This window comes from Micromys minutus (assembly GCF_963924665.1).
Source record: "Micromys minutus genome assembly, chromosome: 7".
Classification (NCBI taxonomy): domain Eukaryota; kingdom Metazoa; phylum Chordata; class Mammalia; order Rodentia; family Muridae; genus Micromys; species Micromys minutus.
In genome coordinates, this window is record NC_137976.1 from 35960135 (window position 1) to 35985181 (window position 25047).

Consider the following 25047-nt stretch of genomic DNA (forward strand, 5'->3'; position numbering starts at 1 on the left):
AAAACGTATTCACATGTTTCTAGCAGTCTGCACTGGTTAGAGGCATCGTGAAAACTCAATCTTTCTTGCCTCAGAATCCTTTATTTTTGGAACTCAAATTAGCAACTCCCAATAGAACACAGATTGGGAAATGTTATTCAACTTCAGAATCAAGTGTTGATTCCTTCCTAAACTAACAACCCATAGCACAGTGCCTCAGACTATGATTTCCCTCAGTAGGCTATTCCCAGAAGAAACTTTAATCAAAAAGAAACAAAACAAAACAATAATGTTCAAGTTCTGGAAAAGAAAGAAAGTATGCAAGGAAAAGAGAGAAGAAATAAATGGCAGACTGAAATAGGAAAAAAAAATGAACTCGAGCCATTACTTTATGACATTTAAAAATTCTGTTAATAATAATTTTCTTTGCTACAGGCCCAATCCATTGGTGGCTTTCTGGTGAGAAGCTTCTGACCCCTTCTTGCCTGCTGTTTGTCATCTGAGACTTGCTGTGTCTTTGGTCTGACTCAGATCTAGGTTTAAACCTGGCTTCCTGCCTGTTTTTGTTGTTTTCTGTAACCCGTCATACCCGCCTGCCAGGATTATTGGAAAGTCGCCTGCCCCTAGGACCCATTTCCTGCCCTATGGACTCCTCAGTTCTGGCTGAGGCTCTTTTTGTGCATCTTTACTGGGCTTGTGTGGACAGATGACTTTTAACAAGAGATGCTCTCAAATCTCTTTATGTTGTTGTAAATACTGCTCCATCTCAAGGAAGTAATACAAACTTTGTACTCTTTTTGATGGCCTAGTGACTTTCTGTTAGAGTGGAAAGAAATGTTTCCAGCTATATAGGAGCCAACCCCATGTAGTCTTGTTTAAAAGCTCAAAACCCAAATTGGGTGAACTGAGTCTAAAACAAAGCGACAAAAGCGAGGGGGGAGGAAATGAAGGAAAGGAGAGAGAGAGAGAGAGAGAGAGAGAGAGAGAGAGAGGAAAGAAAGGAAGGAAGGAAGGAGGGAGAGAGGAAGAGGAGGAGAAGGAGGAGGAGGAATTGGAAAGGGAAAAAAGGGAGTATTTAAGAGGCTGGCCTCAGGCTGAGAAGTAGAAAGGTGAGCTGAGCTCTAAATATCTCAGCATTGCAAAATGCCCTGCAGCTCTGGGGTGGAGTCTTAGTCGGGAAGCCTCCGGGAAGCAAAGGAATGCTAAGTGAGAAGAAACAGAATTGAAATGCAGAGGAAGAATTTATCAGCAAAAACAAGAGTGGGTTCTTTCTGTCTTTAGACAGCAGGCTCTAGGAGGCAACTGAGTTCGATTCTTTCTCCAGCTGCTTGCACCGAGCACAGCAGCGTCTGGCACACAGCAGGCACACGTTAAATGTTTTTAATGACTGGGTGTGGAGTGTGTCATGACTGAAAGGATGAATATTTGGTGGCCTGGGGAAAGGAAGGTAAGGCCAGGATGACTAGAGATTTCACAAGTGAGGGGTGGGGTGGATGGGCTGGAAGACTAAATAAAGAGATGGGTGTTAGACCTGTTGACATACTGCTAAGCCCATGCTGAACTAACTGAATGCAGGAGATTTCATTAGCAAAGTAGTTTCTGTGGTTGGAAGTGCACCTTCAGAGAAATGTCAGGTTGAAAGTGAGTGTGGGAGTGGAATGTTACCTGAACCTTCTGGATCTTTTCTTAAGCCACGTATAAATGACTCTCTGAATAATGACAGAGAAGTGAAATTAAAGACACAGCTTACATGCCCAGTATTGACATTCTATTACTTTCTAGCCCGAAATATTGTCCCTCTGATAGATACTGTTTCTGATAGACAATTGTTCAGATGTCAGAATATTGATGCTTAATTAATGGCTTGTCACAGTTTGTAGCCTTTTTTTTTTTTTTTTAAACTATTCTGGATTTACAAAGATTATCCCTTCTCTGGGTTCAGTGACTACAACAAAAGAAAGCAAAATGTTAGCAAAATGATACAGCAAAAACTAAAACTAAGACAGATCCCTCCTTTAAGTCATTATTAACAGTTGTACGGCTAAATTCTTCTTCTACTTCAGATTTTCACAGTTTGGCAGGGAATTCAGCTAGTTTGGGATGCCATTATGAAACACCATATCACAAACTGGGTAACTTCCAAGCAACTGACCCATAATCCCTACCCACTCTGGAGGCTATAAGGCTGAGTTGAGGGAACCATGACAAACAGGCCGTGTGAAGTACCTTCTTTCTGGCTGCCTAATTGCCTTCCATGGTGGACTGAGGGAGTACTCTGGGGCCCCTTTCATAAGAATATTAATTTCGCGCATGGTGGATTCCTTCACTGCCAAATTACAGATGAGAAACCCCACGTCTTAATACCTTCACACTACTTAGGAACCTGGCTGGGGCAGGACACATTCCATCTTAAACGATTCCAGGTATCTCTGCCTCTGCTCTCTTATTAATGTCTTATCTTGCAGTGAACACTTACAGCTAAGGAAGGAGTAGAGAAGGAGAACTGAACCTCTGGGTTTCTTCTTCCTGGGGAAGCTGCCAGACTCATTTTCTCAATGATGAGCCAGAGTTGCTGCTGTACCTTAGAAACCACGCCTAGAGTACAGTCAGGCATGGCTGAGGGCACTGAACCAGCTTTGAGGGGGGGGGGGGCTGGTGTCCTAAATTTAAAAAAAAAATATTTGTATTAATTTGTGTTTTCTTTATCCTAGTAGAAAGCATTCTGAGTTGGGAGAGCTGGTCACAGAACAAAGGGAACCAGAAATGACTATTTCATTCCATAACTTTAGGCTCACTGTATCGGAGGCTCATTTGAGCTTTACAGGATTCCCAGCCAACTTAATACAGGGTTAAATGTTTTCCAGAAATGTCATACTCCAGAATAATGGACATTAATTTCTCTCATATGAGTCACCATTTGAACAGAAAGACAAATTAAGCTATAGGTATAAAAGGAAGGTTTAACACTTAATTTGCTATCTTCACACTAGTGACGCATATTCGCTGCAGGTCTTCAGGCTTAACTTCTCTGAATTTCCTATTCATCATCCAGAAAATGGGGACCGTGGAAGTTAGCCCACAAAGTTTCTACATGTGATAATGTACGTAAAACCACCCTAGCATCTACGGGAATATAGCAAATGTTAGCTCACACTTGAGGGTATCTTTTGACCCCACTGGCCATTTATCCTTTGACCATCCTCTTTTTATCTTAACAGGTAACGGAAAAAGCTTGAAGAGATGCAGGCCTGCATGAACAATGGTTTCTGATGGACCCTCCAGTAGCAGCCGTGTATTCTGTCAATGTCTCCCAACATGTCAAGAGGCCTTCTAAGACATAAGGTAAATATAAAGTATTGTGAGAACTCACTTTAAGTTTGTAAATGGGCGAGTCTCTCTGATTCTAAGGTTCGGAACAGCAGACACCCAGAATGCTGTTGTACTGCCTGGTTTTGTGTCAACTTGACACGAGTTATCACAGAGAAAGGAGCCTCAGTTGAGGAAATGCCTCCATGAAATCCAGCTGTAAGGCATTTTCTCAACTAGTGATCGAAGGGGGAGGGCCCAGCCCATTGTGGGTGGTGACATTGCTGGGCTGGTAGACCTGGGTTCTATAAGAAAGCAAGTTGAGAAAGCCAGGGGAAGCAAGCCAGTAAGTAACATCCCTCCATGGCCTCTGCATCACCTTCTGCTTCCTGACCTGCTTGAGTTCCAGTTCTGACTTCCTCTGGTGATGAACAGCGATACAGAAGTGTAAGCTGAATAAACCCTTTCCTCCCCAACTTGCTTCCTCACAAAAACTCAAATGCCAGAGTCCTCTCCGAGAGTCAGAGGGAGGCAATCTCTCAAACAGCAACATAATGAGGTGTCTTGCTCAGAGCTTTTATTCAGTTATGAAAAAGTTCTATTTTAGGAGAAGGGAGGTGCTGGAGCCTCCCACTGGTTTCTACTTTGGTCTTATGACCCATGTCTTTTAAAGTGTTACAAATGCCTCTGTGTTGAGCATTTACCTAGTTTGCTAATGCTTAACAGTATTAGCCTATACCTTGCATGGTGGATTCCATCCCATCTTAACCCAAGTTCCAGGGAATTTAGTGCCCTCTTCTGATCTCCTTACGCACCATGTACACATGAAGTGTACTTACATACATGCAAAACACACTTCCTAGAGCTCTTGGTATAATTAAGAAAGAAACACGGGAAGGTCCATCATAGATGAGGGACTTTGCTAAGGGACTTGACACACTGTCAGCTTGTAATTACACTCAGCTTTTTTCCTCCCAGTAGGTAGCTCTTCTTTCTTGGGGAGCATTTGATTGCATGCGAGTATTTCACAGGCTGGGGCTGTGAGTTGAATGTTTAAAAATGAATTATTTGACAAATATTGACATTGAAAAAGCATTCAGATCTATGCAAGTATGAGGCATCGAACATTGAGATAGCTGGTGAACCAGCTCAGTGGATGAAGTCGCTTGTGGCCACACTGGACTACCTGAGTTAGATCTCCGGGATCTATGTAGTCAAAGGACAGATTTCACTCCCCTAAGTTTTTCACTGATGCTCACATGTTGTACTTGTGTATACATAAAATGAGTAAATGTAATTATAAGGACATTGGGAGTTTCACACACTTGTGAGCCATTTTATTAATTATATGAATTACTTGCTACAAAGGCTATGTTTTTATGGTTTGCTTTTCACAGACCCATAACAAATCTTTATATTTTCTGGATATTAACCTAGTGGCTATTAAGTAGCAATGGTTGTCTGTTTATTAATTACAGTTTCCACCAAGCCCATGTTATATGCAAGGATGGTGTTGGGCCCATTGTCTAGTTTATGGAAGTAGAGAAAATTGGTTCTTGAGACTAAATTATTATAACCTGTGAAACTGCTTCAACTGTGTAATACTGGGTAATCTTGTTTACAAAGTTAAGACATCAATTTACTTATAGACTCAAATTCCTTTTTCACGTGTAAATCTTTGAATTGGCGAAATCATTACGGCCGATACTTATACATGCATACGTATAGTTAAGACCCTGGTCTGATAGACTTTGGTAATGTATGGTGCTCCCACAAAGACGGAAGCTTGCAAATATACAGCTCTCCCCCACTGGAGTCATACTTGTAAGTCACAATACGAATGACTTAGGCACTGTGGCTTATTCTTTCTGAGAAGGAATTGCTCTTGGGACAAGTGCTCACAGGAGATAAGACCCCATGACAGCTGGATGATGGGACATACAAGATGTTCACTTAAGCTGTGGAAGGGTTAAATGGAAATAGAATCGGCTTTGGCAGTCAGGCTCAGCCTTGAAGGAGATTCTATTTAAAGCCCAACAACTTGCTGGGAGGTGGTGGCTTATGCCCTTAACCACAGCTCCTGGGAGTCAGAGCAGGCAGATCTTCTGAGTTCAAGGCTGGCCTGGTCTAAACAACAAACAACTCCACAAAAATGAAAAACCCATGCTTTGAGAAATGTTTAAGAAGCAAACTCTTAACAATTATTACTAAGTTAATGTGTCATAGAATTAGATTTTTACTCTTTGTGTATTTTCAGTCCTGGGGTTGGTCATCTGTGATCTAATACAAATACTGTAGTGCAATCACTCACAAATGAGGTGCCTTCCCATCAACGATGCTACAAAAGGCTGGGTTTGAATAGGATAGGTTTGCACAACCTATCTGGAGCTGCAGAAGAAATACCAGTTTCCTAATCCTTTCTTTAGACCAGGGGTTCTGAACATTCCTAATGCAATAATCCTCATGTTGTGGTGACCCTAACCTTAAAATTGTTTTTGTCGATACTTCTTCACTGTACATTTGCTACTGTTGTGAATCATAATGCAAATATTGTTAGACCTAGAGGTTGGTTGAAGGGTTGGAGGAGTCCAAGGCAGGTGAGCAGTCTTTGCAGAATATGAACTCATGGAGGTCACCTAAGAGCAGCTCTTGGCCTCCTCCCTTACAATATTTCTTTGCAAGTTAAAAAATTTAGGCAATGGGGCAAGGGAAACGGCTCAGAGGTTAAGAGCACTCTTTGCTCTTCCAGAGGTTCTGAGTTCAATTCCTAGAACCCACATGGTTAGTCACATACGCACATACATACACACAAATCCAGGAGTATTGTATATTCATTCAATATCAGCAGTTGGAAGGATGAGGCAGGATGATTGTCATGAGTCAGAAGCCAGCTTGTGTTACACAGCAGAATAAAAGTATCCTATATAAAAGCAACAACACAACAAAAGCAAAATGAACAAGAGCCTAGGAATGCTCCTCCCCACCTGTCCACTACACTGATGGGTATCCCAGGACTCCAGAGTCTGAAGAAAGGGAACTTAGATTTCCATGCCAGCCTAGATTACATAGGGAGGGGCTGTAAAAAACAAGTCGAGCACACAAAACCTAGGGGACCAGAAGGAATAAAGCAAACTGCAGGTTGAATTTTGAAGATCACGAAGAGAGCATGAAAGAACTCAGCAGAAACTCTAAAAGTTTGTGGTAGTTCTTTGGCGAATTTATCTAGATGGATAAATTCCAGGACTTCTCTTGACTACGCTGGTGTCCCAAAAGCCAAGCATATAATTACAAAATCTGGGTATGTCAAAGGTAATTTGTAGAAAGGGTGAAGAATATGAATGGTGTGAGCCCTTTCCATATTTGGATTGGAAAAACAAGTGCAACTTCCTAGGGCTGTTGGAATAACTAAGAAAAATACCAGAAAGTCCATCACAGTTGAAGGACTTTGGGAAGGGACTTGTCACACTACCTGTCAGCTTTGAATTACACTCAGCTCCTTGGCTCCTCTCTGTAGCTCTTCTTCCTGGGGATCATTTGATTGTATTTAACAGAGCCCAAAGGCTGGAGGCTGAGAGTTGAACTCTAAACAATGAATTGTTTGACAAACAGTCGGAGCTATGCAAGTATGAGGGCATTCTTAATACAGACTTTTTCCTAGTGAAAGCTACAGAAAGAAAGGAAAGGGAGAAAGGGGGCGAAGAAGGAAGGAAGAAAAGAAAGGGAGAGGGGAAAGGGAGAGAGAAAGGAAAGAAGTAAAAGAAGGGGGAGAAGAGACACGTCACTCTCATTCTTCCTGAGGTAACATATCTTTTTAAAGATATAAAATGCACTAAACGTCTACAGCTACACCCCTAACACTTTTGTCTTTGAAGATCAGAGCCAGAAAATTGTGTAGCTTCGTGAACACTTTCCGCCTTTCAGCTAGAGATCAAAATACCTGCTGTGTCTAATGCCACAGACAGTCCAGGCTGAGACCAAGCTCTCTGTTGATTTCTGTCTCCCAGAAGTGCCTGGAAGGAGAATCCCTCAGAGCCTCCCGCCTCTGCTCCCACAGCTTTCCCAACAAACCGGGGCAGGATGGGAGTGTCTTCTTGGCCCTGGAAATCAATTCCTCCTACCTTGTCCTGAAGCCACCCGCCTCCCTTTCCCGGCCCCTCCCTTCGCAGTGATTTTCCTGTCAGGGACTCCCAGCGAAAAAGAGCCACTGGTGACCACCCCATCCTAAAGGTAGGAACCAGAGAGCACGACTGCCGATCCGGGGGTCTCGGAGCCCACTGGCAGCCACCCGGCAGCACTTTCCTAGCAAACTTGGGGAAGGCGGCCGCCGAGCATCTGGCGCCAGCAGTAAGGAGGAGCTTCCCAAGGAGTCGCACGAAGCTGCAGGGGACGCGGAGCTGGGGACGAAGGGCTGTGAGGGGAACGGTGGCCGTCTCAGACTCCCAGCAACACAGCGCCCTGCTCCGCTTCACGGCCAGATCGGGGGAGGGGTGGGGATCGCGTCCTTGCCACCCCACTGGCTCAGGCTTCTGCTCGCTGCCAGCTCGGGACCCATGCGGCAAACGCCTCGGGACAGACAGAAGCGCGCTGCGGAGAGCCCCGCACACGCCTCTGCGGTGACCGCGCTCGGGCCTCAGCAGGTAACTCTTTGCGGCTGGCCACGCCGCGGGTCTGCTTGGCCAGGGATGCGGGGAAGACTGCGTTCCCCAACCAGCTTGGGTTTGGGGGTTGCTGCCCAGACACCCTGACTCTGCAGCCGCTGAGGAGCAGGGAAGGGGGACTCTGTGCGCTCTCAAACCCTTCGTCCTCTGCCAGCCCCGGGAGTGGTGCAGGAGCCTCAGGGCCCTGAGACCCTCCAGCTAACCGGGTGTGCGGGGTGACCGGCCGGGAGCTCTCCTCTAGGGTCCCAGAACTGCTAGGGAGGACCCCGGGAGACTAGTGCCCAGGGGCGCAGGGACTCTCCTCTCCTTGATTGCCCCCAATCTATGTGGTGGGAGGCCCACAGGGGAGCATGGTTCCTCGCTCACCATTGTTTGTGAAAGGGTCTGTTAGCGAGGAGTACTGAATGACTCTGGAAGGTTCTCTTTTACCCTACCGAGTATCCCAAGAAATCTTCCTTGGCACAATAAAACTAAACCGAACAAGATACCGGACAGTTTGTTTGGACCGAAGGGCAACGGTGAGAAAATTACAGGTTTGGCTGCTGTGAATTTTTAAGATAAGAGAGAAGAAACTTGCAATTTTGCGGTCGTTGCCTCGGGAGCTCCCATGGACTAAAGCCCCTTTCTTGCGTACTGTTATTTTGACTTAAAAGAAAATCTATAAAAAGCGATTTCTAGAAACTAAAGAAACTCGAAGCGCCTTTAGGATATTCAGTGTAAGCTAGGAGAAGGACTGCCTGGGGTGTGAAGTATTTTAGGGTAGTGTTTAAAAATAGTGTGGGGTTGGGGACAGGAAGGTCCTAGTAGGTGCTAGCCTATTAGAAACAGCACAGATTCCAAATTCGGAAGTCAGGTTTGTTTTTGAGAGAAACGCCTTGATACTATGACTAGGGGATGGCTTAGAAAGTAGCAGGTCCTGAACTGCTCCAGTGCCCTGTCCTGCTGACCTTCAGGCTTCTTCAGCACTTCCTCGGATCACCATGGCTGCCTCCGTTAGACTACCCTATTTGACTTTACGGGTCTTCAAATCCAAGTTTCCCTTCTATCCCCTGACCGTGGAGCTATCTTTTAATTGACATGGTGATGTGAAATATTCGGGAAGCTCTGATCAAGCGAGGTTCTAAGTGTCACCAAGAATTGCATTTAAAGTTAGTTAGTTTGACTTTGAATAAGGCTATCTGCTTCAGAGCCACCTTAGGTAATGGCGATTTGGGATCAAGGGAACTTCTGTGGAAAATGTCTGTATGACTCTGATCTGTTTTTCCATGCTGCCTCTAAGGCTTATGGAGACCAGGCAGTGTGGTCATTCCTTGCCTAATAGCCCTTTCCTTGAAAAGTATCCTAACATAGTCCCCGAATGTCACTCTAGATCCCCATTGTGTCTTGATATATTAGTGGTACAGTCAAGCAGGACTACAGCTGTAAAAAATTCAGGAGATCTGTGGCAGGTGACATTTCTTCCTTCCTTCCTCCCTCCTTCTCTCTCTCTCTCTCTCTCTCTCTCTCTCTCTCTTCCTTCCTTTTTTTCCTGTCTGAAATCAATACAAAAAGACTGTGAGAATCAAAGAGTAGACGCCCTGTCAGATGAATGCAGTCAAAATGCATCAGTCCATCTTTTGTGAAATTCTAATTCTCAAGTTTCTCATTCCAGAACTCAGTGGCAGAGAACTGAATTCCACTGCCCCTTTCTTCTGTTAGAGACATTTCTGTGCTCCACATTGTGAAGCACAAATGAATAATGCCCCGCTTCCCACATTTCCATGATAAGCATCGTCAGCCCACCTCACACATTCCAGATGGCTTTCATGAAATTATAAATCTTTACAGAGCTGGGACATCTCTTTAACCTGCATCTAGAGGACTACCACTGGAGTGGGTGGGATGGGGTGGGGTGAGGTGGAGTGGGGTGGCAGCTTGGAGTGTGTATGGAGCACTCATGCTGATCTCTGGTGTGTTCTTACATGTTATTTCATTTAATATTCCCAGCAATGCTGAGACAAAAATTTTTAGCCCAATCTTAAAGCTATAACTGATGAGCGGGTCCCTAAGTTGAGATGCAATGAATTCTGTGAAATGAATTCTGTCCCTTACTGTTTTACATCTTTACAGAAGATTTACAAATAACATGACATGAATTCATCACACATTCTTCCATTCTTTGTTTACATCTTCACATACACACACAGACAGACATACAGATATACACATGGGCACACACACACAGACATACAGATACACACATGGACACACACACAGACATACAGATACATACATGGGCACACACACAGACATACAGATACACACATGGACACACACAGACAGACATACAGATACACACATGGGCACACACACAGACATACAGATACATACATGGGCACACACAGACAGACATACAGATACACACATGGGCACACACAGACAGACATACAGATACACACATGGGCACACACACAGACAAACATACCTATACACACATGGACACACACACACACAGATATACAGATACACACATTGACACACACACAGACATACACACAGCACTTACAGCTTGAACTGGTTGTTCCTTCCTAATTACTATTCATCCCAGAGAGGCTTCCTAATCTTCGTGCTTTGATACCCTTTCCATCTGATATCCTCAGACTTTCTCTTGTTTCTATCCTCTGCAGAGTTTGTATAAACCCCTGGATGTACTGTCGAGTCACTGTCTCCAGTGGATTATATTCTCAACTTCTTCACGTCCTAAAAATAGTTTTTCTGAAGCTCCTACTTCCTTCAAAGGCCGGCTATGTCTGGCTTGTCAGTGATCTTTCAGAGTCCCCTTCTCATGCCTCACACTAAAAGGAAGCATTCTCTTGTGTATGCCTACTGCTGTGGGTAATGGCTTATTACATCACAGTGCTGAGTTAAGCCTTATGATTTGAAAATTTTTCAGAGGCAGAGAGGTGATGGCTCAATGGGTGAAGGTTTGCTATCAAGCCCGAGATTGATTTCTGAGACCCTTATGGTGGACTGAGAGGACGGATCCCAAAAGTTGTATTTTATGACATGGAGCAAGCTTGGTGTGTGGGACAAAATAGCACACAGGACATTATATATATGTGTGTTTTTATGGATCCATATCAGGGTGTCAGAAGCAACATTGTCTCACTTTTTGTGGTGGCAGGATCTCTCTCTTGATGGTGACACCTCTAATTGTAGTCACCTCAGACTTGATCAAGAACATGACTGCTGTCCCCTCGGGCTAAGGAAGAGATTCTGGGAGAGAAGTTATGAGGTGTAAGAGAGAATAAGGATCTGTTTTCTCTTGCATCTGAATTTCTTTTCTTGGTTGCCCAAAGCAAGAGTTGCTGGGCTCTCTCTCCTTGCCACACTTTCTGATCAGATGCCAGGGGATTTCCTTTTGTGGGAAGTTGAGGGAAAAAAGTAGGAGGAAAGCAACTAGTTTTTAGGAAGTATTTCTCTCATAGCAAATTCTGAAAGCTGGAGTGAAAAGGTCCTGATCTCTTTCATTCTCTCTCGCATATAAAGTAAGTAGATTGCACACTTTTTTCAGTAGCATTTAAGCACTTTGAAGACCCTTTAATCATCTATGTGCTTTTTATCTCATACGAATGGAAGGATATTTTCTTTTAACATGGTGATAAATAAGGCCTCCAGATGAGATACAAGAAAGCTAGATATTCCCCCAAAGCTAGAAGGCCATTCCTGAGTTCCAGGTTGTGGGAGTAGGCCCAGAGTTGTTATGGAGGGGGAGGGAGATGCCCTAGGATACACAGCAACAGAGAAAAGTAGTTCCCAGTGGATCTTGGGTGACTTGCTGCAGAGTCCTTCATAAGGGGGTATTCTTCATGAACAGTAACTATAACTGTCTGTCTGTATAACAAAGGTGTTCTTGGAGGATGGAGGGATGTATAGTGTAGAGTCAGACAAAACAGAAAACCCCTTGTTCTAATAGAGCATTGTGGGAATCGGAGCCAATAGGAAAGGTGCTAGTAAGAGAAAAACATGTTTCAGATGGGTTGGGTGTGGCGTTGCAGGGATGATGCCTTGTGGTGCAGGTGAGGTGGTGGGGGAGCTGAGGAAAGCAGCTGACCTTTCTGAAGTGGAGCAGTAAGTGAGACTTGACTGAGGGGAGAGCCAGCAAAGTAGGGAGCAGAAGGAAGGGGATTCCAGGAAGAGGAGACAGCAACTCCAAAGGTTCAGGGCCATGCATGGATTTGGAGTGTTGGGGGAAAAAAGGTCAGTCTAGGAAGAGAGTCTGGATACTGTGTAGCCCTAGAAGAGTGCAAAGCATTGTGGGAGATGGAGTTCAAGATACAGAAGGGGGGCAGATTTTGTGGTGCCATCAAACTTGGCCCAGCGGATCTATGGGAAGTAGTTGGATGTACTTAATTGGAGCTGCCTTTACCCAGTGAACACTAGATCAACCCCCCCACCCCCGACATACACACACTGCATTGAACCGCAGCCTCTGGTGGCCTATTCCTTGGCAATCAGTTTTTCCTTCAGCCCAGCCCATGCACAGGCATATGTATATAACAGGGCCAGGGCACAGAGAACCTGTGCTGTATTCCTCACAGCCTCTGAAAAAACCCTCACATGCTTGCTTAATTTCACGTTCGTGCATAAAGCTCTATTGCGATGGTTTGTTGTTTTGAACTGAATATCTCACGTCTCTGTAAAAGCCTTTGGGTTGGCTGGTAATATGTGAAGCCAGATACCAGAAATTAATTATCTATTCAAATTTAGTCACAACTGAAAACAATAGCAAGACAGCCACTGCTGAGAGAGGCACTGCTCTAAATAACACACAGGCTGGAGGCTCCCTGAGTCTGTCCTTTGGGTTCATCATACTGAAGGAGTCTTGTTTCTTTGTGGGGAAATATACTATCTGTGTATCTGCTGTGCCTTTCTTCACTCTTCTCGGACATGGTCTTGGAGACTCGAGAGTAGTTCACCGATCTGGGATTTATTATTTCTAATTTGATAGTCGTACTGGCTTATCAGTAATGCTCAGACGTCCTGTAAACTTCCAATTATCCTTTGACTCCAGGAGGCCTCATGTGACCTGCATATTACTCTCTGGAAAAGACTGACCTGGTTTTTAGAGAAAAAACATTGCCTTTGAGAGCCCTTGATATGTTCACTTCTCATTATGTGCCTACTAGCTGCTGACTTTTGGCTTTTTGTTTTCACTCTTTTATGTATTTATTTTTCCTTTTGAAATGGGGGTCAGCTCAGGACTTTTGGTCTTCCTGCCTCGGCCTCTCAATTACATGTGGGCGCGATATGCTCACTGTTGTATTCTTGTATTTTAAGTTTATGTAAATGACATAAAGTCTAGAATTCCTTTCTGTTCGAGGGGACAGCACTATGTTCAACATGTAGACGGAGCACACAGTTGCCAGACAACACGAATGTTCTAGGTTGCTTTGTGTTTCCGGGATTAATACTGTGACCAAAAGCCCACCAATGAGGAAAACCGGAAAATGCCCTTGAAAGCAAAATCTATGAAGGAACCGTTCCTGCCCCATACAGCCCAGGACAACCCACCCAGGGATGACTCCTCCTACAGTGGGCAGGGCCTTCCCACATCAATCAGTATTGGTGCCCCACCGATTGGCCCACAGGCCAAACCAAACTGATAGTGCCAATCTTTCAATTTCCTCTTCCTGGGTATGGGTATGCCAAGTTAATGACCAAAACTGACTCTCACCCACCTAACGCTTACATCAGAGGTTAATGTTAATATATTAGCTCAGTTATAAAACAGTCACATTCAGCATTCAACCTGGTAGTTATTGTGATGATCAGTGTGCTGTTTGCAAAGCTCAGGTTCAGCCCCATAAATGTGTCCATGCTGCTTGAAACTCTAAGCTAGGCATGGGGGTTGTACCTACTTCTAATCCTTGAAGTTGTGAGCTCGAGGCAAGAATTTGAGGACTGTTTGGGGTCCATAAAAGAGTCATCTCAAAACAAAACAATCATTAAACAAGAATGGAACCAAAACAAACCACAAAAGAAAACAAAAACAAAAAAAAAAAAAAAAAATAAACTTATAAGAGTAGGGGAAAATAATGTGGTCTTTTTTTTCTGGAAAATTCCAATGTACTTATGCTGGGGGAGATGGAGATACCAGCGAGTGAGTATTCTGACCTTTGTTTTCATGTGCAGCTTCATAATTCCCAGTTGGTGGTAACTTGTGTTGGGTTACTCAGGTTTGTGGCTGCGTTGATGAGGCATCCGAGTATGCCCTCAACATGTATAATTAAGTTAATTGACTCTTTAGGACTAAGACATCTTAGCAGGCCTGGTGACTCAAGTCTCATCAGGTTGCTCTGGAGGGTGAGACAGAAAATTGGAAATTTAAGGCCATTATGGACACCTTAGTGAGCCCATGTTTCAAAATTTGGGCCTCGTAACATGCATGAAGCAAAACAAAAACAACAACAAAAACTTTTAAGAGCTTTGTATTAGATTCGTGTATTTTCTCTCCCCCAAGCAGTTTCTTAGGCCTCAATTTCAATGCTTGTCAGGTTTCAACTGCTCATTCTGGTGTTTCCTAGATACCTACTCAGCATTACTTACCTATCGTGAGACATATTTAGTGCCACGGGGCATAAAAAAGCTCTCCTTAGCAAAGCCGACAAGGCTGTCTGGATTGCTAGTCAGAGGAGAAAAGCTCGGACTGGAGAAAGAGATTGGTGGGGTTAGGGGGACTTGGGCGGGATCAGGATAAAGCTGAGGAATAAGGGAAATCATAGATCGATTGACCCCTGCTTATGGATGACGGACTATATTTAAAAATTGGAAAATATCTAGGAGTGTGGCTGAGGGGAAGAGTACTTTTCTAGCATACCTGAGGCATGGGGTTCAACCCCTGCACCACACACACACACATATACACACTAGAAAATGAAATTATGCCAGGCAGTAGTAGTACACTTCATTTATCCCAGAATTCTGGCGGCATGGGCAGGCAGGTGGATCTCTGTTTGTGAGACCAGTCGGGTCTACAGAGAGTTTCAGGACAGCCAGGCTACACAGAGAAACCCTGTTTGAAAAATGAAATGAAACAATTATATTAAAAAAATCCAGTCATTCAAATGGTATGTTTAGCTGTTTTTTCAAGAGAAACCAGTTTGGCCTGGAGAGATGGCTCAGAGGTTAAAAGCACTGACTGTTCTAAAGGTTCTGAGTTCAATTCCACTATGTCATATGATCTTTCTTCTCAGTGTTTGGGTTTGACTGTAGAGCCACAGCTTTCCCTGGGCTTCAGCGGGGTCTGTGTGGTAACACTGGAGGCCTTTTCTTTGACGTCACACTCTCCCATCTAGTGAGGACTGTAAGCTTTGCTCAGGTCCCAACCTCATGCTGCCTAACTTCTTAGAGCGCTGCTTTTCTTACCTGTTGATTCGAGGTCATGGCCACGGCATAGTTGTTACAACGAGTGAAAAGAAAACACATGAACAGTTCGGCACGGTTTCTGTCCCATATTCAGACATCTTTATCTACTGCCGTTAGTGTCACAACTTCATTCTTTTGTTTGTTTTGAGACAGTGAGTGACTATGTAGTCATTGTCCTGTAGACCAGGTTGGCCTCAGACTCACAGAGATCTGGCTGCCTCTACCTCCTGAGTGCTGGGGCTAAGGCATGCACCACCACTGCCTAGCTTTATAATTTTATTCTGATTCCTGTCACGGCGGCTACTATTGCTTAGTTATTCTGATAATTAAAACTTACCTTCCTCCCGAAAGCCGTCCAGGCTGAACTTACCAAACGCTGCTCTCTCCACCCACCTTCTTTGTTTCTTCATAGAAACTGGCTTCACTTTGGACTATATGATATAAATACTACGCTTTTAAAGTTATTCATCAGTGAGTAACAACAGATGTGAACTAGATAGCTGGTTCCTAGCTAGGTGAGTCTAGGTCAATGCCTCTTCTTTGAAATGCTCACTGGGCTGCCAAGACCCCTATGTCTTAGACAATTTCATTTTCTTTCATGATGTAAATATACACCCATGCACACAGATTATCCCAACTATAGTTAATGTTATCCCTGTTTTGATATGACTTTATGTGCACCTACTTTCTTGGGCTCTTCTATATCTGAAGCAAATTTGGCTCTGAAGAGCATAGTTCTAGAAAGAAGCTTGTTGGGAGGTGGGAGGTAGGGAGTGGGGACAGCAGCATTTCAGAAACACTGAAAGTTCCCTCGAGGCACTGTCCTGTAGGACTGGGGACTGCTCAGAGTTTAGCGTTACTAGGGTATAACACTCAAAGTCAAGCCCTCTGGAGAGGACATGGTCAAGGCCATAGGAGTGGCTTGGTCAGAAGTAAGGCCCATGATCTACATATTTATTTATGTTTTGCCTGAAGATTATGTAGTTAGGGAGGCAGCTCAATGTAGGCAGTTTGTAATAGGCAAATTCAACATGTTTCAAACATGGACTTGAGATTTATACATAGCATCTAAGTAGCTCTCTTTTAACTCCTGCTCTTCTAAGAAAATGATTAAAACATTAATATCATCTCACATTGGGAGTTTCAAAGATAGAAATGTTACGTGCAGTTTCTAAAGTGTGAGAGTCTAAATGCAGTGTGGGGCTAGAGGCTGACAATGGAAACCATCAGTAGCTTTTCTGGAAACGACTTTGCTTTGAAACCTGTGTTACTTCTATAATATAAAGCAAGACACTTGTCAACCTGTATGTATCGATCTACAGCTTCCTTCTGTATAATTGTATAGTTATACTTTTTTATAATTGATTTGCAAATGTTGACCTATGCCTGATATGTATTTATTAGCACCGCATATGTATTTATTTTGGCTTCCTCTCTCTTATTATTCCCAGTTTATGTGTTACCCGGTGCTAAATGTCTGAATTATGTTCCATTCTAGAAAGCCTCCATTCTCTGCATCTCCTGTTTACTGGTGCTACCATCACTACTTGCTTTTCATTTTCAGGTTTGCCTCCTTGGAAACTACAGGCAAGGGGACCCAACACATTCTAACCCCAAGAGCTTAAAATTCCTGGGAAAGAAATAGATGTGAAAGGAAAATCATTGGCATTCACTGGAGGGGTAATTAGCCTGGAGATGGAATGCGAGGGAGAGATCTGCAAGGAGGGTAGAGGACAAAGCCGATGCCTGCCAGCGCTGTGCAGGGCAGAGTGTAGCCTATGGGTAAGGCTCTGTGCTTTTCAGACAGACTCATCACTCTAGGCTTTGCTTATAGAACTTGCCAGTTTGTGTTCAAATAGACTCCTTGGCATTTACATTCATATGAACAAATTGCATTGCATTTCCGGTTTCACACCTGCCTCCTGGGAGCTGTTCCTCTCAGGTGGATTGACGGAGGTGCCTGTTCCCAGCTGTGTGGCTCCAGGTCTTTGTGCTGATGTGACTAGGTCTTTTTCCCTCTTTTTAAATGATTTTAATTTTTTTATGCATTGGTGTGAGGGGGTCAGATCCCCCCAGAACTGGTTTAACAGACAGTTGCGAACTGTCGTACGGGTGCTGGGAATTGAACCTGGGTTCTCTGGAAGAGCAGCTAAAGCTCCTAACCTCTGAGCTGTCTCTCCGTCTCTCCAGTCCCCTACGGCTATGTTCTTCTTTGGAAATAGAATTGCACCTGATGAGGTCATACTGGACTAGAATGAGCCCATAAAATAATTAATTGATGTAAAGTGTGAGGCCAGGTGAAAACACCAGGAGAAGGTAGAGAGGTGAGGGATGCAATTAGTTTATAAGCCACGGAACCCCTAAGGTTGCCAGCAAAGCTCAAAGTTCTTGAGAAGGATCTCCTGGCAACTCCCAGAGGGAACATGGACCAGCCAACACCTTCCTTTCAGACTCCTAGATGTCAGGCCTGTGTGAGACAGCATTTATTGATTACTTTAGGCCCCCCCCACCTCGATTCAGTTCCTGTGAGCCTGGCCACTGGGAGAGGGGGTCTGTAGGGGACCAAAATTCTGCTTCTCTTCGGAGAGCATTTCCTGGCTCTGTGTCTCAGGACTGTCTCACAGAGCAGCCACAGAGAGACTCTGCCTAAATTCCCCTTTGAGTGAACGTTCAGGCATGATCTCTAACCCCTTGTTCCTCTTTTCGAAAGCACCCCATAGGGTACCAGGGTTCAGTACAATCATGTGACTTGTTCAGTATCATCCTGTGACTTTGCCTTCTCCCTACTCAGCTTTTCAAGAGCATTTTCAGGGGCCTGCTTGGTTCCTGATTAAGATCCTGGATAAACCTTGAATACTATCCCTTCTACCTTTTATTTGGCTCTCTCTGAAGTCTTTATCTTCTCTCTGGGTTTTTCCCCAGTCCCAGGATGAAGCCATATTGTTGGTGCAGTTTTCTCATTTCTCCGCTCCAGAATAATCTTTTAAAAAAACAAAACAAACAACAACAACAACAACAAAACAACAAAGAAGAACAAAACAAACAAACAAAAAACCAGCATGCTGTATTTTAAAAAGAAGGCCCTGCCTTCTGTGTGGTGTGATGTCTTATGAATAGAGGCTTCACTTGGCTGCACTTGGGCATATTAAAGAACAGTTTTCATTGGAGAAGCTACAGCCTTCTGCTCAAAACCAGCTGACAATGAGATTTTCAATAGTAAGGAATTGAGAGGAGCTTATAGGGTGCTTTTTTTGTGTGTTTTTGTTTTTTTGTGTGTTTTTGTTTTTGTTTAGTTTTTCAGCAGGAATTGATTTCAAACTGTCTTACTACTTGATTTAGTGTTTATTTGGGGCTAAGTTTCTGGTGTGATCACAAAGAAAGTACTGTTTTGAAATCTCCAGGGTGAGTTCACAGACACAGCCCAGTTCCTGTGATCCCGGCTAGTGTCCTGGCTTCCCGTCCTAGGAGATCAGCTGCTAGCTGTTCCGTTCCACACTCTGATCACAGACTGCCCTTCAGTCTGGGATGAAGTCCTCCAGAGTGGCTGCCAGGTAGACATGCACCCTTCCTTCCAGTCCTTTCCCTTCTGTGTTGTTAGTAACTATAGAAACAGCTTCAGGGCACAGAAAAGCATAAATGTAAAACTTTCAGAAGTTTAATGTTAATGTTGTTTTCTGGTGTGTGTGTGTGTGTGTGTGTGTGTGTGTGTCAGAGCGTGAGAGGGAGAGAGAGATATTTCTCAGTCCCTTGAGTGTCTTTCAGTTTTTTGTTCTTGGGATTTATACCTGGAGAAAAAGGAGGGAGTTTTAGGCTACTCACATCCTTTAGACGCTAGATATATTTATTATAACTTAAACTGTAAAGCAGTGTACCTGGAACAAGCAGTTAAGTGATCAAGAGCAGAACAAAGGGCTCTGTTTAGGTTCTGCTTAACTCTTTAAATATGTGACTGAGGATTTGCCCGTCAGGTGATGTAATTTGAGCTCAGCCCTGGCATCCGGAGATTCTGTGGTGTGGGACAGATGGGTCTAGCAAATCTCAGACAAGAGGGTGAGTGTACAGTTGCGTATGACACTGCCGCTTCATCCGGCCAGTTTTCTCACTAAGGTACTAACGGGGTTTCAGCTGAGCTAGCCCACTGGGCTCCCGGACACTAGGAGGGTTTTTTTTTTCCCTCAGCCGAGGAGGATTTCTTGGACTTCAGCCAGGATCTGAGAAGAGGCGCTATCTCCTTGCATTGCCTTTGGAATGCGCTAAAGCATTTTTGTACTTGTGAAAGCAGCACGTGTGCTAACATGAGTTCTTGCAGTGGGAACATAGATTTTTTTTCTTTAATTTTGCCACTTGGGAATGTGAATTTCATTGTGAGTCATTTCAACTCCACACCCCCCCAAGACAAATGCCCTTTTTAAAATAATGTAGATATTAGCAAATAGTTACACATATTCTGAAATAACAATGTTTGAGGGTAGGCCTTTTTTTTTAACCAGATGCTTCTTTATACAAAGAAGGTGCAGGAATCCCATAGATGAGTCTTTATGTATTTGTAGCTCTGACTTCAGTTTACACCAGACAGTCAGTATACCTTGTTCATACCTCGTTCTAATGTCCTTGAGCTAAAAATGCCGCAAATGCAAATATTCCTGTTTGTGGTTAATATGTCTCAGGCATGTCACTGAGTTGTTTGATTGTTGTTAAACATTGTCTATGCACCACAGTGCACACTTCACAATCCTTACCATTTTAAAAAAAGAAAAACGGCAGATTTTATGTTTGTACTTTGGGCATAAAACATATGTCTTGGACAGAACATCAAAGAATTCAAGAGAAACCTTTGTTTATCTGCTTCTCCACATGCTTGGTTTTTCTGTTTAGTCAGCTTGGTTCTTGTAAAAAAAAAAAAAAAAAAGAAAGAAAGAAAGAAAAAGAAAAGAAAAAAGAAAAATTATTTAGTTCTGTGTTCTGATGTTATTTTTTTTCTTCTGTTTTTGTTTTTCAAGACACGGTTTCTCCATGTAGCCCTGGCTGTCCTAGAACTTGCTCTGTTGTTCTGTCCTAGAACGAGACTAGGTTGACCTTGAATTCAGAGATCTGCCAGCCTTTTCCTCCCAAGTACTGGGACTCCAGGAGTGTGCCACCACCGAGTAGTTAGAATGTTTAATTGTTAACATTACTATAGGTTCATATACACGAGAAATGTATTATCCAAGATTTTTTCACTTTATTTCGTGTGCGTGTGTGTGTGTGTGTGTGTGTGTGTGTGTGTGTGTGTTTGCATATGTTCATGCCTTGCACATCTGTGAAGGTCAGAAACAGCTCCTGGTGCTCAGTTCTCTCCTTCCATCCTGTCGGTTCTGGTGACTGCTCAAAGACTGCTGTTGGATGGTTGCAAGTGCTGTTCCCTCTGGCACAAATGCTTTTTCTTCCGAGACTGTTTCATCTGAAACTGTTTGCTTCCATTCCCTGCCTAGATCAGTTCCGGTAGTTCCCAACCATAATTTGATAAATGTTCAGGAATGGTTTGTTGCTGGATGTCTCTGAGACACTGTATCCCTGGCGGCTAGAACAATGTCTGAGATTAAGTTCTGTGTTTCTGTAGACATTGGGAATTAGTTTACTGAGTATCACTTTAGAGATGAAACAAAGTTTAGAGTAATTTTACCAAATTTACTGAATTTTAGCAACGCTCTGATAGAAGGATTATTAATATACTGACAGGAAGTGAATCTAAAATATATGGTTTAATAAAACATATAACTAGTGGTTCATTCATAACATGTGTGAGAGAGAGAAAGTGTGTGTTATATAAAACTTCAAATCAAGCCCCACCTCTCATTTGTAACTCAGTCAGGAGACCGTCTACAGGGCAGTGATACACATGTCATCACACGTTTGCCCTGAGAAGACGGACAACTTCTAACACTGGAATCTCCGGGTTTGATTCATTTCTTTATTTTAAACATGGCTGAAAAGGCCAAGAAAGGTATCAGAATAGCAGTAGAAGGGGCAGGGTGATCTAGGCTGATTCAGAAAGAAAAAAAAGGCAAGAAACCTGGCAAAAGCAGGTAGATGATTTGAAAAGGGAGCTTCTGTAAATCAGGTGCTGTTTCTTGTAATTCAGGAAGGCAACAGAAGTGTTTTTATCTTTTGTTTCTTTGACTGGTACTAGGAAATAACTTGGTCTTTACACATACCAGTCAGTCAAGCGCTTCCCCCTGAGCTCTCTCCAGCCCCTTTGCTATTTGTTTATATTGGAATGAGATGTTACCAAGTTGCCCAGGCTGCCTGGCCTGGCCCTTGTTCTTTCCCAACCTCTAGAATAGCTGGGGCAACAGACATGGACCATCAGGTCTGGCTTGGCCCTTGTTGATTGTAGTATTATTTTCTCCAGAAGAGAAACGAAAGGATGCTTACAGTTTGAGAAAGGGCTTCATACAGATCTGTATATTTCTCCAGGAAAGGCTTCATAGAAGGATAAGAAATGATTGAAAACCAGACTTATGAGGTGAATGGGGGAACAGAACCAAGTTTGACCGGTTGATGACCCAATAGGGTCTTATGTGCAATGCCAGGGCTAGAAAAAGAAGGGACAGCCTACACAAGGGCTGCAATGTGTGCCCTCGAGAGACTGCATTTCCTTTTACAGCTACTCAGCTTTGCAGAAACCATTGTGAACTTTAGAGCCTTCTTTTTCACTTTCTGTGCTACACTACATTAATAAATTATTGGCTGTGGTTACTTTCTAAGCTCAGGATGAAAGCACTGCACTGTTTTTGTTTTTGTGTTTTTTTTTAAATAGAAACAAACTTCATCATTGAAATTGTGCACAATTATTACTCAAGATATGACTGTAAGGTCCTTGAAACATCATGATGTCAAATTTTTTTTTTGGGAACTTGGGTGTGTCCTCATCAAACCTCTAAACCTGTTAGTAATCATTATCTGCCCTCAACTCAGGGGCTGAAAAGCTTCTTTCCAGACCATATGTGTGTGTGTGTGTGTGTGTGTGTGTGTGTGTGTGTGTGTTTATGTGTGTGTGTATGCACACTAGCCTATATATGTGTACACACACACACACACACAGGACTGCATTTGGGAAACATTGGTTCTTACTCCACCCTTACCACAAAAAGTATGGGGCCATAGACTTTGGAATCATCTGGGAGCCTGCTAGGAGGGGTGGGAGTGGGGATGAGATCTTTCCTCAGACCTACAAAATCAGAATTGGCACGTCCATCTGATGCTAATAGTTTCTAAGTGCTGTTCTTCAAATCCCACGGAGAAGACTGGAGAGCAGAAAAAGTATCTTTAGTAACAAGTGATGTAGTAGCCCATTATTATCTCTAGGTAGCCTAAGTCTTAGGAAATCTTTCCTAAGGAGCAGCTCACACCTAATTCTCTGAATAGCTTTCGAACCATGAAGTTCCTCTTCGTGAAGGTCCTTCGAACAGTAGACTGGTCTTGCTCCTCTCTTGAATTATTTTCTCCAGGTGTACCAAATCTCTGTCCCCAGCTGGTTTTGATATGAGATTGTTGGCTGTTCTTTATCTGTTCTGCCTCACAGAACTTTGTTATTATATGTTAGGGTGGCCATGCAAGATACCACATCTGAGTTCTAAGAGGCCTAATTTCTCAGTACTTCAAAAAAAGTATGTAGTATATAAAAATAGTATTTTTATATTTTCCTACAAGTTAAAAATCCTCCATGGCACAGAATATCAACTGACTTTTTTTTCCTCAGCAGTTTGTCACGTGTTTGTTTAGACACATGCTAAAATAACATTTCTGTGCTCAATTTTATAATCTGTTTTTGGTGGACTCTGTCTTTTTTTGGTGTTCTGTGATTTTGTGATCAGCATAATTATTTGCACAGACTTTAGATATGAAAGTCACCCTATTTTATTTTTGTATATTACTTTATTAAGAGATCTAGTTAACCTTATGTAAGAAAAGCTGAAAAGCTATATGAGGAACACCTAAGTTTTCTTTGCAGCTTTTTTTTTTTTGTAGGAAGTGGCCCATGGCATTTTCTGATGCTGGCTGCTGGTTGTTCTTTTACTGTACTGTGATACTGTTTATATTCTCAATATTCTCAACCGCTTCCTGTTTTCCTTTCTAGCTTTGAGAACTTGTAGCTCCTCCTCACTTGTGCATTTAACAATAAACCCCCCACCTGTGTGTGTGTGTGTGTGTGTGTGTGTGTGTGTGTGTGTTTGTAAATGTAACTCAAAGGAGAGACCGTTTGCTTCCAGCTTGCTTTGGATTAATTGAACTGGATGGTATTTTTCAACTCGATTGAGCTGGATCCTGTATCCTTTGGAAAGCCAATCTGAAAGGATGGGAATGTAATGTGGGGCTTGCTTGGCTGTTGGGTTTTTCTGTTTATTAATCTTTTGTGTTTGGTAATCTCATCTAAACATCCCCATAAAGAAGCTTTTAAGAAATCCTAAATGAGCTAAGACAGTGTTCTTATTTTATTTATTTTTTAACAGTTTTAATTACTTGTGGCTTCTTACCATTCTCTAAATGTACGATCTTGTGTTTTGTTTCAGAGCACACAAGTGAAGCAACACCAAACCCCCTCATCCCGGATTATTTCCAGCATCAAGACCTCCACGTGTCATCAGTAGGCTCCTGAGGCTTCCCATTCTCCCCCAGCTCTCCTCACTACATTCTTCAGAAAGAAAGGGCAATCAGGAAACACAGGCTAAAGGCACAGGTTGGTGGAGGCAGCCCACGGGTCTTAGGTTCCTCAGATGGGCTTTTCAACACTGGGAGTTCGCGTTGCTGGCAGGTGGTGTGAATGCGATTCCAGCCGCAAGCTGTTTTTCTTCTGGCAAGGTTTGCAGGTGGCTAGAAAGACTTAGGAGACTTAAACTGACCGGTTCCTCTATCAGCATATTCAGAAGTCAAACAATGGAGGCTAGAAAGCATTTTTTAAAAATATGATTTATTTGTTTTTATTTTATGTGCACTGGTGCCTTGCCTGCATGTATGTCTGTGGAGCTGTTTTACGGCAAATGGAAAGGGGGAATAAGAAAACTCCAAAGGTCAAAATAGGACATTATGTATGCGGCAAATAGTGCGTAATAAACCTTCAAACCTTCGGCATGAGGCCTACTCATCCTGGGCCTGGTTTTCTCTATAGGCTCTATTTCCCTCCATCTTTAATGAGAGAATTAATAGTAATTTCATCACACCACTCAAATGTTAGGTTTATTCTCAAAACTACTCATACAACTCTCAAAACACCCAACTCCTCTTTAATTTTGAGGTAGCTTTAAAGCGAAATATCCATCAGGAATCAGCTACTTAAAAACAGACGAGAGCTCTTGTAGTCTTTTGAATCCATTAAGATTTATCAAGAAAGGGTTATTCTACTAGCAACTTTGCTAACGCACAGCCTTTTAAAACATTAAATTTTGTTAATGCCCATGTCTGCGTGCTCCTGAGTGTGCTGTTTGTGTGCCGGCACACAAATGTCCCTGCACGTGTGTGGAGGCCAGAAGACTACTTGCAAGAGTTAATTGTCTCCTCCTTCTACCGTGTAGGTCCTGAAGACCAGATGCTGCTTGTCAGCCTCTGTGGCAAGCACTGCTGATTCAGTACTTCTCCACCTTCCTAATGCTGGAACCCTTTAATATAGTTCCCAGTGTTGTAGTGACCCCAATGGTAACAATGTTTTAGTTGTTAGTCA

The 25047-nt window shown here is 43.2% G+C and overlaps 1 protein-coding gene across 4 annotated transcripts in view; it reads left to right on the plus strand.

Annotated features, from left to right (window-relative positions):
* The first annotated feature begins 1250 nt into the window (after window positions 1-1250).
* ST3GAL6 (ST3 beta-galactoside alpha-2,3-sialyltransferase 6) overlaps window positions 1251-25047 on the plus strand; it is a 59557-nt gene continuing 35760 nt past the window's right edge. The window contains exons 1-3 of one of the 4 annotated variants that reach the window (XM_080919351.1): window positions 1251-1426; window positions 3198-3321; window positions 23903-24069. The gene's annotated coding sequence lies outside the window, so the exon portion shown is untranslated. The other 3 variants (XM_080919349.1, XM_080919350.1, XM_080919348.1) reach the window with 3 other exon arrangements.